Below are 12,926 nucleotides of genomic sequence, written 5' to 3'. Positions count from 1 at the left end.
AAATATTTGGACTGATAAACTTTGTGTCAATTTAAAGGTGACTTCTACTTTATTTGTTGATAAAAACTTAGAAGGTAAAGTCCACACCTTTTTCCAAGGTATATTATCCACTATGCCATTCCAGTATAAAATATGTGGAACGGAGGTGTAGTTTTGGGTAAAGAATGTCCTGATTTTATTATTTCTTGAAAAGCATGTATAGAAAAACACACCTTACCAACAGCAGATTCAACAGGATCCATAGATGGAAGAGTCGGATTTCCCCAATGATGCAGGTTTGTGACTCGACTATACTGGGCACCAGGTATAAGAAACGGCTCACAACAGAAGTATAGCAATAAGCCTTTATTACCAGGATTCCACAATTCAGTGTCGCTGACCCAATAAGTGAATGGAGCACCCAGGCAACACAGCAAGCCCCCACACAATGATCTCAGCACAGCAATCTCTAAAACACTTGGGAAAACATTTCACACTCAGCTAAAACACCCGGCTAAAGTTCACACGTGGACAATAAAAAGGCCTGGGCAGCTCACATCAACACAAGGGCCATGAAAATCACATGTGGTTCCTCCTAAATAACACATAAATACAAAAGAGATCAATTCATATCAAACAATATTATTTAAAGTAACTAGTCGGGGGAAGACAGCCCAATCCCCCGAAAACAAAACCCACAACACAAACAATAATCCAACTCCTAGAAGGAACCACAAACCTTTCCTGTGGCGCCTGGAATCCACGCCGCTGCCACCGATCGCGGACCGGCAATTTATGTTGTTCCTACTTCCGCCTCACAGGTGTTTCCTATTAACCCATATCACCATCACAATCCCCACCTACATCCAACCCCTCTTTTTTTAAATGGGGCCTCACATTTACGTCACCACAACCTCTATTCCCGATACCTCTGGGGCACTAACCCTCATGTTGCCCGTGAAGATCGCCGCACAGGCGTTGTTCCTCCGCTGATCTCTGGATTGGAGGTAAAGTCTGTTCTTGCTCTGAGGGCCCCAGGGCCCCTGGAGTACCTCCATTCCCCATGACCCAATGGTAGGCCCACCAGTCTCTCCAGTCACTGCTGGCCTCTCGACCTCCGTTTCCCCCGCTACAGTGGTTGGATCCGGCTCTTCAAACCAACATGGACTCAGATTTTGGTGCAACACCCGTTCTTCTCCATTACCAGAAGATCTCACCACATACACTGGCAATTCCACATTAGGTTGTGACAACAACATAGGCTTTATCCTCCCAGCTATTCCTCAATTTCCCTTGTCCCCGGGCCCGCCTTTTCAACACCAGCACTCTGTCCCGGTACCAAAGGTTCTGCTTTTACCTTTCGGTCAAAACCCCTTTTCTGCATTGCACTTGATTTTTTAATCTGATGTTGAGCATGGGTATAAGCAGCCACTAACCTCTTATGGTGCTGATACACCCAGCTGTTCACCGTCCCTGAAAAACCGTCTCCACCACCTACCAACATGTCAAAAGGTAATTTAGCATGACGTCCAAACATTAAGAAATAGGGGCTGTAGCCTGTAGAGGAATGAGGTGTGTTATTATAAGCCTGCACCATCTCGGGCACATACTTATCCCATTCCTCTTTTTAGGCTTCTGCAAGTGTCCCCAACATGTCCAATAATGTCCGATTAAACCGCTCACATTGTCCATTCCCTAAGGGGTGATATGGGGTCGTGTGCGTCGTCTTAATTCCATACAACTCACAGAGTTCTCGAATAACCCCTGCTTCAAAATTTGGACCCTAATCGGAGTGCAATTGATCAAACCCCCCAAATGGCTGAATAAAATGGGTCCATAAGGCCTGTGCTGTTGTCACCGCCCTCTGGTCCAGAGTGGCCACTGCGACCGCATACCGTGTAAAATGGTCCACTATGACCAGCACATTCCACATTCCACTTCTTGATGCCTCCAGGCTCAGAAAGTCCACCGACACCATCTGAAGGGGATACATTGATTTAATTGGGACCAACGGGGCACATACTTTAGTGGTTGGCGTCTTCCTTAAGCCACACCGTTCACACTTTTGGCAATACTCCTTCAATTGCTTGTACATCCCTGGCCAAAAAAATCGTCTCCATGTGACTCCACCCACCTCCACAGCCAAATGGCCCGCTCGATCATGCACCCACGCCATCACTCACTTCCGCAAAGAGGAGGGCACCAAAATCCGTTTTACCTCCTCCCTTGTCTTGGGGTCCACCACCTCCCTACAAAGTAGTCCGTGGTGAACACAAAGTCGACCCCACTGACATAGTAGTGTGCGGACCTGTCCATCTTCAGACACCCTTTCTCTCGGGGTAGGTTCTTTTCCTCTGTCCACATATAGCCACACTCGTGCCATTGCTGTATCCCCTCTTTGGGCTGCAATCCACTCCTCCACCATCCCTGCTCCCAGTCCCTCGGTCTCCATCTGGGCATTAACACTTACCCTCACTGGTAACTGGCTGTCTGGCGGGGCTGTAACAAATGCTTGCAAACATGCCTGCACTACTGCGGGAGCCACTCTTAATCCACCACCTTCCGGTAGGATACCGTCCTCTTCATCCTCCCCCTCTCTCGACACCGATCCCACCGGCCATCGGGAGAGGGCATCCGCATTCCCATTAATCCGACCTGGCCGATAACAGACTTCAAACTGGAATCCAGCCAGCTGTGCTGCCCAGCGCTGTTCCACGGCTCCCAGCTAAATGAGCCAGGGGATTGTTGTCTGTAAATACCACAAATGGAGAGGCAGTTAAGTACTCCCTAAACTTTTCAACAGTAGCCCATTTTAATGCCAGCAACTCCAACTTGAATGAACTGTACTTCCTATCGCTCCTCTCCGCTGGTCGCAGACTCCGGCTGGCATAGGCGATCACACGCTCCTTCCCTTCTTGCACTTGAGCCAACACTGCACCCAATGCAGCCACACTGGCATCTGTATAAACCCTAAAGGGGACTGAGAATCAGCATAAGCCAACACTGCACCCAATGCAGCCAAACTGGCATCTGTATAAACCCTAAAGGGGACTGAGAATCAGCATAAGCCAACACTGCACCCAATGCAGCCAAACTGGCATCTGTATAAACCCTAAAGGGGACTGAGAATCAGCATAAGCCAACACTGCACCCAATGCAGCCAAACTGGCATCTGTATAAACCCTAAAGGGGACTGAGAATCAGCATAAGCCAACACTGCACCCAATGCAGCCAAACTGGCATCTGTATAAACCCTAAAGGGGACTGAGAATCAGCATAAGCCAACACTGCACCCAATGCAGCCAAACTGGCATCTGTATAAACCCTAAAGGGGACTGAGAATCAGCATAAGCCAACACTGCACCCAGTCCAGCCAAACTGGCATCTGTATAAACCCTAAAGGGGACTGAGAATCAGCATAAGCCAACACTGCACCCAATGCAGCCAAACTGGCATCTGTATAAACCCTAAAGGGGACTGAGAATCAGCATAGGCCAACACTGCACCCAGTCCAGCCACACTGGCATCTGTATAAACCCTAAAGGGGACTGAGAATCAGCATAAGCCAACACTGGTGCTTGCAGCAGGCACTTCAGCCTCTGAAAGGCCATTTCCTGTGCTTCCCCCCACGCCCACGACTGTAGATTACCTGATGTCTGACGAGAATATTTCTTAGATGTTCCCCTCAAAAGTTCATTCAAGGGAGCAGCAATCTTTGCAAAGTCTTTAATAAACTGTCGATAATTCCCAGTAAAGCCCAAAAATGCTCGAAGCTGGAGGCTATTGATTGGGGCTCGTCATGCTTCCACCGCCAGCAACTTCTCTGGGTCTGGAGAGACTCCTCCTTCAGAAACCACGTGTCCCAGATATCTAACTCCATCCTGAAATAAAGAGAACTTTGCTGGTTTCACTTTAAGTCCATAACCCGCCAAGCGAGTAAATACCAAGTCCAGATGAGCAAGATGTGCATCAAATGTTGGAGAAAATACTATGATGTCGTCCAAATACAACAGCAATTTTGATCTCCCAAACAACTCTCCACTAACCTCTGTAACGTCCCGGGTGAGTTACACAGCCCCATCGGCATCCGATTAAACTGGAATAGACCCATAGGGGTAATAAAAGCAGTTCTCTTATCAGCTGGGTGAACACCAACCTGCCAATACCCATGTGCAAGATCCAATGTTGAGAACTCCGGACAAAAGGGTGGGACATATTGAGAGAATATGTCCCATGCAGGCTTTACATTACTTACTTGGACTGCTGCTACTCCGGCCTGTGCAGAACCTTCCCACTCTTCAGCCCGTATAACCGCTTCCTACTTTATTTCCGAAAAAGACATATTTGGTTCCAATCTTACCCTTCCTCTAAGACCCCTACGCAGACCTGAATCCAGCAACCCTCCAATAAACTGACCTCACAACACATGTCCTGTATTAGTGGAATCTTCTCTCCTTGACAGGCGATTGCCCAGCTCCCGTAGTGCCAAAGCAAACTGCCTCCTGGTTTCTGCTTATGAGAGAAAAACTCAGAGCGCATTACAGCAACAGACACACTGTCCCCATACACACCTTCCAAAAAGGTTAAAATCTGCCCTGCTGTTTCACGTTCCCCACTTTCTAAAGCCAATACCTCACGTTTTGCCTCCCCTTCTAAGTTACTTATAATAACAGCCACTTTCTGATTTTCAGATAGGGGTTGCATATCCAACATTTTTTGATTTCTCACCCACTCCTGAAAGCCTATCCCCTGGTTTGCAGAATTCTCCTGCAAATTTCGGGCTCCATGGTGCCCCCAGCATGAAAGGAAACATAACCACGTTAGGATTTGACATTTGTCTGTCCTCTGAACTAGAGATTGAAGGCTGTTCTTGAGACATTTCCTAAACCTGTGCCCAGAAGCCAAGACTGCCGAAACTACGCCAAGTTGTAAGAGAGGAACACTTCTCCCCAATGATGCAGGTTTGTGACTCGACTATACTGGGCACCAGGTATAAGAAACAGCTCACAACAGAAGTATAGCAATAAGCCTTTATTACCAGGATTCCACAATTCAGTGCTCCTGACCCAATAAGTGAATGGAGCACCCAGGCAACACAGCAACCCCCCACACAATGACCTCAGCACAGCAATCTCTAAAAAACATTTCACACTCAGCTAAAACACCCGGCTAAAGTTCACACGTGGACAATAAAAAGGCCTGGGCAGCTCACATCAACACAAAGGCCATGAACACCAAAATCACATGTGGTTCCTCCTAAATAACACATAAATACACAAGGAAAAACATCAATTCATATCAAACAATATTATTTAAATTAAGTAGTTGGGGGAAGACAGCCCAATCCCCCGAAAACAAAACCCACAACAGGAACCATAATCCAACTCCTAGAAGGAACCACAAACCTTTCCTGTGGCGCCTGGAATCCACGCCGCTGCCACCAATCGCTGACCGGCGTCATTAGCTTCCCAACTCTGCGCACCCCAATAACTCGCCGTATGTCCCACAATGCAATACTTTTTCCCAGCGTACGCACTTCAGCTCTCTCTCTTTTTCTCTCCCTTCTTCTTTCCTATTTCCTCTTCTGCTCTTTGCATCCATATTATGTTCTATATATAAGGTATTTACTAAAAATGGAATCGCGGCCATGTTAAAATGTGCTGATGTTTCTTTACATTAACCTGTGTCAGTAAATGCTGGGTGAGGACTTGGACTCACAGTGGTATAGAGGTATAAGCAAGGTGTGTCTTAATAACCCTCAGTTTTAATCCCACAGGTCCTTTTGAAATACAGTGTATATTATTAATAATCATGATGCTCTCATACAACAGGCACTGTGGACAGGTTAATGTGTCCTGCAGTAATTTAACATGTCTGGCTTTTAAATAGAACAGACTTTACTTCCCCTTCTGTGGTAATTATGAATCTGCGAATCTGTATATGAAGCTGAAGAATCAACACAAAACATTAGCAATTGTCACTAATTAACCCAGAAGCAAATTCCCCCTTAACACCGTATATTTTACACTGGTATATTTGTGACTCCATTCTGAGAGCACAGTGATATCCACAAACATCACAAACCAGCCAATCACAGGTTGGAGAATTTAGCCAACTGGTCCTGTGTGTATATTAAATGTTTAATGTACATGACAATAAAATGTCATGCTTTTTAAGGCCTTGTTTGTCAATTATACCATTTTTAATGCTATGTAAGACCAAATTGGTTTAATTACTTCTAATCCTTATAATGTCCCACGGGAACCCAGTCTTAGAGCTATCCTGAAAAAATATATATTTTTATGATATTTCAAGGAAATTACTTACTTTGTAAAGGTGCTTAATAGGAGGTGTGATGTCCTGGAGGCAAACCTCAAGTGCTTCTGTTCTTTCTACAAGAAACCACAAACATTTCAGGTATGTAGCCATTTGAAACATTGTTCAAAATTAAATTCAATTCACTCCACACAAGCAATAGCTTCCATTATTTCCATTCCACATTTAATGTTTTGGAATTAGGTTAAATGACTGATATTTTAAACTATATTTGTCAAACACTGCGCCCACTAACAGGTGAATAATATTGATTACCTGGTAATAGTGGCACCTGCTAGTAGGTGGGACCTATTAGGCAGCAAAGAAACAATGTGTAGGATATACTGGGATGCAGAAAAGTGGACAAGCCTAAAGATTTGAGAGACAAGGGCCAAGTTGTGATGGCTTGATGATTCGGTCACAGCATCTCCAAAACTGTAGGGAAATATGTGAACGGGTGACGGAGGCTCATTACATGTCAGATAGTACAGCAAACCTTCAGAGGTCTAGAGGAATCCACGCCCTGATGAGTCATGGCTATTTTGGCGGCAAAGGTGAGCCTGGGCCCCACCATGAACCTGCTGACCACTGCAGGACCATCTCACAAGAGCTGGGGGTTATGATCCAGCTCTCTAGCCATCACCAAATGGCCCATGTCAAAGTCACTCCCATCCTTACACTTGCACATTGTTTCTGCTTCCAACACATCAGCTGTAACCAAATAATCAATGTTATTCACTTCATATGTTACGGCTGATCAGTGTATAACCTCTGTATCTCAGTTACGTTTCAGACTGTTTTGCTACATTGTGCAGATTAATATACTGTGTTTATAATACATTTCAAAATTTCCCAAAATTCAGCACATTGTCAGTTTCACTGGCCAACACACTGATCATCGTAACATCATCAAGTTCTTTAGCCAAATTAGGTGTGCTGGGCAATGGGAAACCTGACACTGCAGTACAGTGAATCATGCAGCTGCACTGGGAAAATGTAAAAACACATTTTACCTCCAAGGGCCACTGTTCTCCCACCTTTTTTCAGCAGTCTTACACGTCTGTAAACACATAAAATATGGTTGCACATATAAACTGTACTGATCCTGAGAGGATTAAGATGGCAAAAATATCAATTGGGCTGGTGATTGCACAATATTTTAGAAGCTAAATTATGAAATGTATGACTATATATATTACACAATGATAAGGTATAAATACAGAAAAGCTACATACCGTTGGAGTGAAGCTGAAGTCCTTCTCTCTTCTAGACAATGGAATCAGCAGAAATGAAGTTTTGCCACGACATGAGAAGCCAGGAAAGTGAAGCAGAACATGAACAGGAACATTATTCAGCCTTGGCTGACTAGGTCTGTATTCCAGACATTACATTCATGATTTAATTTGATTGTAAGGGACTGAATAATTTTAACTTGCTTGCAGGTTCCCTATGTACAGTATGTATTACCTTTCCTGACCTCCGGAGGTCCTCCCTCCTGTTTCGGAGCATTTTTAAGGCTTTTTTCAGAATTTCCTGCTCTTTGCCGATGAGGCTGCAGGGCAACTCTGCTGTGACCTCGAAATTACATGAAATATTCTGTTAAAACACTTTATTTGACGTTTTACCTTGTGAATTGAAATTTTAAGCACTCATTGTGCTTTATGTGGTAAAAAAATAAAATATAGAAATTAAACTATTTGATTAGAAATATTGATTTTAGACAAATTTATGAGGTACAGATTTTGCTTATGACAGGGTTAGATGAAAAGAATTGAGGTATGAACATTATGTAGTGAAGGCTTTGCAAATAAATCTGCCGATCAGCTGGCTGTCATGACTTTCACAGTCACAAATAATCCATGTTGTTGCACATTTAAAAACGATGTCTATGAATAGATATGAAGGTGATCAAAAGGCTCCAAAAAACACTGACAAATCCTGACAATCCCCAGTCATAACAACCACTTTTGAAAGGCCAATACATCAAAATGTATTAGAAAAAATATTGTAGGTCAATGAAACGTGTCCTACCCCAGTGGTTAAATGACACAGAATTTGATGCACTCCCCAAAGGTGTGGCCCCAAGTAAAAATACCAAGTTTGGCCTCAAACGACCAAAGAATTGCTGAGATATGTTAACACACAGTGATTGGAGGCATCACCATCAAAATCATTTGAATGTGATGGACAAATCGCTTTGCAAGTCAAAAGTTCCTCAGGTTTCACTTATGAGGCTGGGTACTAAGACAATCCATCCATTCATTTTCTTAACCGCTTATCCCACTGGGTCGCGGGGGGTCCGGGGCCTATCCTGGAAGCAATGGGCACGAGGCAGGGAACAACCCAGGATGGGGGGCCAGCCCATAGCAGGGCACACTCACACACCATTCACGCTCACACGCACACCTACGGGCAATTTAGCAAGTCCAATTAGGCTCAGCATGTATTTGGACTGTGGGAGGAAACCGGAGTACCTGGAGGAAACCCCACGACGACATGGGGAGAACATGCAAATTCCACACACACGTAACCCAGGTGGAGACTCGAACCCGGGTCCCAGAGGTGTGAGGCAACATTGCTGACCACTGCACCACCATGCCACCCCCCTAGGTCAATCCATTCAACAGTTATTAGCCACAAGGCATGTTTACTTATTGCAACACCACCTAGTGGTGGAATGACACTATTTTTGTTCTTATTCCTCAGAATTGGGCCCCAAGTCCAGTCACCAAATCAATTTTATCCAATCAAAGTTTTGTTGAGATATGGCCACACATCCTGTTCAGTGGCTTTGTCATCAAATTCATTGGATGATAGTGGCCATAGCATCTGACTTTTAGTAACTTTTGGTCACAATCCCTTCTAGATGATGCACCCCAAATTTGATGATGATTGGATCAACAGCCTAGGTTTCCAAAAAAACTTTTTTTTTCAGAAAAATTCAAAATGACAATATGACAAACTTAATTAATGAGTGCAATCGAAGTTAGACAAGCCATGGCTTTAAACACACCAAAGATCATAATCCCAGGCTTAAGAATTCAGAATTTACATGCAGAAACATATCTTGAAATTTGACCTGATGGTGTTGCTACAGGAATGAATGGATTAAACCCAAATTTGGTGAGCCAGTATTTTGGATGGGCCTCTGTCAGGGTGCCAAATTACAAAGTAGATGATTGGACAAAATTTTTGGCCTGTGCAAAATAAGTAGGTTTTCTGAAAAATTCAGAATGACAGAAAATCCAATAAGGAAATTAACGGCAATGGATGAATTTGAATCGGGATGAGCAAAGGATTCAGAGGAATGAAAGATCACAAATCTAGGCCAAGGGGTGTTAACATACTTCATATATCAAGTATAATACCCGTAAGAAATGAGTTTATTATAAGAATGTCCGCTAAAGTCAGCTAAAACTGCTTAATTTCATTCTTTTTAGCTTTGCTCTGACTTTAGCTGAGTATTTTGTTCACCCTGGTGCTTGTTGGTAATACCCCAGTGAGTACAGCGCACCCCCCCTCCCCCAAACGGATTCTTCCCACAAAAATGTGCCAACTTCCTTCACGAGGGAAAGATTTGGGATCCATTTAGCCTTTATTTATTTGTAATAGAGTATAAACGACTCACATATTTTAATTAATTACTTACATTCAGTGCTGTGTGTGGTTGTGCATTGACTTTAATAGGAAGGAGTGTCTGCAGGTTTTCTGCCACACACAGGTACCAGCCCGTGTCCTTCCTCTCCAGTCGCCTCATTGTGACGCTGAGCACTTTATTAACTCTTTCATGACTGAGCTCCACAGGCCTCCCATCCAAACTCCCAGAATTCTCTACACAGGAGCCCCTGCCCATCCTACACCACATCATGTCAATGTAAATGTCAGTATAGTGACACTGAATACTGACAGTGTCTCCTTTCATAGGCGTCACCTCCTGTTTGTCCACAAGCTGCCCTGGAGATCCTGAAGACACAAATCAGAAACAAAGGAAGCACTAACGTTTGCATAACAATAAGATATTCTCACTATGATTATGAACCAGTAACAAGATGTTTATATCGTCTTTCCGTACATTTTATGCATATCTATAGCTAAGCTATGACATTTGTCATATTACTTATCATACTTAACACGGGGGCAGCATGGTGGCGCAGTGGTTTGCCCTGCTGCCTTACAGCAAGAAGGTCCTGTGTTCAATCCCAAGTCCTTTCTGCGTGGAGTTTGCACGCTCTCCCTCTGTTTGTCTGAGTTTTCACCAGGTGCTGTAGTTTCCTCCCACGGTCCAAAAGCATTCAAGAGGGGTTGAATGGTGAGTCTAAATTGGTCCTGTAGTTGTGTGTGCACCCTGTGGTGTGTTGGTGATTCCCCAGGGTTGGTTCCCACTTGTGCCCAGTGTTCTTGGGATAGGTTCCAGTCCCCAGGCAACCCCAGTTGGAATTAAGTGGCTTCAGAAAATGGATGGATGGATACTTAACCCCCTGTAGAAGCCCATGTAAACTGATATGGTTACTTTTTCCACGCTACATTTATCATATTGGGAAAAATTTAAATGCATAGCAGCGGCCCTTCTACCTCCGACGAGCTAAAAGGTGTGGCACAAGTCCCCTTATCCTCAGGACACTTTATAACTGTGTCATCAAGAGCATCCTAACTGGATGCGTCGCCGGCTGGTATGATAGCCACACCACCTACCCCAGCAGAGCTCTGCAAGAAGTAGCACGGTGTGGGGAATATCATTATGAGATGAGCTTCCTGTCAGGGTCAGCTCCTGTTGTCCCAGTCTTGCATCCATAGCTTCTGGCTTTGACCTTGAATAGGATAAGTGCTACAGCCAATGGATGGATATTCCATACTTACATGCACTCCACACATTAATGTCAAATGAGAGTATAATTTTCTTTACATGCACTATTAAGTATTAACATGGTCTATATGAGTAATTATGCAACTAATATTAAATAAATTTAAAGAATATATACCATGCAGTGTTGGCCTCCCATCTGCAGGGTAGGCCACACGAATCCCAGCCATAGTCTGTGCCTATGCGTATAGACTTTGCATGTCCTGAATATGTCACATTAGACATGGATTGATATCAAGCTTGGTACTTCATGATTAAAGCTAAATCAATAACGTAAAACATTCCCATTTAAATATTCAATTGCTTGGAAAAAGGCCTATTTACCAATTAAACCAGTAGCAATAGCACATAAATCCATTAAATACACAGATTAAGTTTAATTTGGTCTCAGATATTACAAAACCTCATGAATAATACACTGACATTAGGTCCATATATTTGTGTGTTTTTTTCCCATTAGCCTAGCCTACTTTTTGTCTCTGGGGAAAAGGATACGAATGAACTCGCATGTACACTAAACATGACTTTATACACAAACACGGAATGTAGTGTCCAGTGTTCAAACTCATTGATTTCAGGTCATTTTCACCTGTTGAAATGATTGAAGACAACAAAAAGATCATTTAAAGCATAAATGCATTTATTTTCTAATTAGATGTCAGCAAAACATTAAACATTTGTATGTAGTAATTGCAAGAAAACAAAAAGAAAACAAAATGTACCATTTTAAGTTTCTGGTACTGTGACATAACACTGATATCAGCGCATTTAACAATGTTACACATGACAGGTTAAACTATTCCTTCTAAGCTAGGAATCCTAAACTCAGTACGTCCAAACAAAAGCAAAAACAGAAATACTGTCACAGGTCCAGGGTGGATTGAGAGCGACAGCGTGTCATGGAGCAAGCAGAAACAGAGAGTGGACGACTCACTCAGGGATTCAAAGGAGGAAAGGGGAAAAACACTAGAGACACTAATAAAAACAAAAGCAGACCACGAGGGGTCAAAAACAAGACAAGGAACAACAGTAATCAAATAAGAAATCGGTCGGTGGGTCACAAGCTTTTTTTTTTTTTTTCCCTCCACCACCCCCCCTCTGCGGAGGACCACTTTATTGTGCCCGAGATGTTATTTCAGGTGGAGTCTAGGACCCAACCTGACACGTGTGTATAGACAAACAGGCACACACATATACAAGCATACGTTCCCACCCTCATGCAGACATAAACAAATATTTACACATTCACCCAACATTTAGACACACAGAAATGAACGCTGTACACATACTCTCACTCCCCATATATACTCTATGTGGACCCCTATTTTTCCTCTGGCGAGGAGACCAGAAGATCACCCCGGACCCCGCAGTAGCCGAGAAGCCCACCAGCCCAGACCCCGACCAGACGGCCAGCTCTTCCTCTCAGCCCCAAATGGCAAACAGGGAACGGGGGTGTGAAAAGACCCCATGCCCCCCTTCGCCCGCTCAGATGTGGTGTTGGTGTGTGTTGTTCTAAAGTGCTTTTAAAACAGGTGAAGGGCATGGCACTAACCACCCCCTGCCGACCAACAGCTGGTGTTAGCTCGGCCTCTCCCCAGAGCCCTCAATGTCTATGTGCGATTAAAATTGAGATGTGGGCCCTGGCACCAGAGGTAAGGCTGAATGAACAGACCGCCCTCTGGATGCCATTCTGTGTGCCCATCCCCAATGCCCTAAATGTATGTGTCATGAGAGAGTAAGTAATGAGAGTGTCTACGTTGTAGTGTATGAA

General features: G+C 43.9%; 1 protein-coding gene across 2 annotated transcripts in view; it reads left to right on the top strand.

The window, feature by feature from the left end:
* Positions 1-12,926, top strand: part of LOC125721541 (NACHT, LRR and PYD domains-containing protein 6-like) — a 166,540-nt gene that overhangs the window by 58,462 nt on the left and 95,152 nt on the right. The window lies entirely within an intron of this gene.

The sequence above is a fragment of the Brienomyrus brachyistius genome, unplaced genomic scaffold (assembly GCF_023856365.1).
Source record: "Brienomyrus brachyistius isolate T26 unplaced genomic scaffold, BBRACH_0.4 scaffold34, whole genome shotgun sequence".
In the NCBI taxonomy this organism is placed as follows: domain Eukaryota; kingdom Metazoa; phylum Chordata; class Actinopteri; order Osteoglossiformes; family Mormyridae; genus Brienomyrus; species Brienomyrus brachyistius.
This window is presented reverse-complemented; position numbering and strand designations above follow the sequence as displayed.